Raw genomic sequence first — 935 nt, forward strand, 5'->3', positions numbered from 1 at the left:
AGCGGGGCTCACTGGTGGTGCACTCCAAATGACACGATGATTGAGGATCAATGATTGGAGAGGGATGATCCGTGATCTTAGTTACCGTTCCTCCTCCATTAGAAGCCTCACTCTAGTTAGAATGGCTCTTGACGGAAGCAACTCTACTGGCAAAGGCTGAAGCCCAGTCCCGAGGATGGTCACCTGCAGGGTCCAGGAGTATCCCAGTGTTCTCTCCCAGGACTGTTCTCGGTGGACACCATTCATCAGTGCTGCTGGCCCGGTCTTAATTCTAGCTTGTTCTGCGTCCAGGATTTGAAAGCAAGTGTTTTCCTGGGAGATGGTCTCAGGATGTGAGTGCAACAACCTAAAATCAGTTGACATCAAATCTGACGTGTGGTGACCCCATGTGCAGAACGAGGCTCCACGAGGCTTTAGATGGTTGCCTTTCCAGCAACTGATCACCCGGGCTTTCTTCCAAGGCACCTTGGAGAGGGCTCAAGTTACCAACTTTTGGTTGGCAGCTGAGTAGGATAGCTGTTTGCACCGTCCAGGACCGCCCGTAGTTTAGACCAATCTTTGTAGGCTCCTATATCTACTTTACTTTAGAATCCATATATGCAGGAAAGTGAAGCTTTGTCCGGTGGAAAGCATGATTTTTAGCACACACGTAAATTCTCTCGGTCACCAGCAGGACCCTCCTGCACGTGGCTGCCCCTGTTCTTATCCCAACCGCACCCTCTGCCCCATCCACAGGCTTGTTAGCCACCCCAACGATTTTGTCCTTTCTGTAACACCACATCACTGGAAGCCAGCAGGATGATTTTTTAAAAAAATATTTTATTAGGGGCTCATACAACTGTTATCCAAATCCATACACACATCAATTGTGTAAAGCGCATTTGTACATCGTTTCTCAAAACATTTTCTCTCCACTTAAACCCCCGACATTAGGT

The sequence above is a fragment of the Echinops telfairi genome, unplaced genomic scaffold, assembly GCF_000313985.2.
Source record: "Echinops telfairi isolate 266 unplaced genomic scaffold, ASM31398v2 ScPeMD7_22;HRSCAF=79, whole genome shotgun sequence".
Taxonomy (NCBI): Eukaryota; Metazoa; Chordata; class Mammalia; order Afrosoricida; family Tenrecidae; genus Echinops; species Echinops telfairi.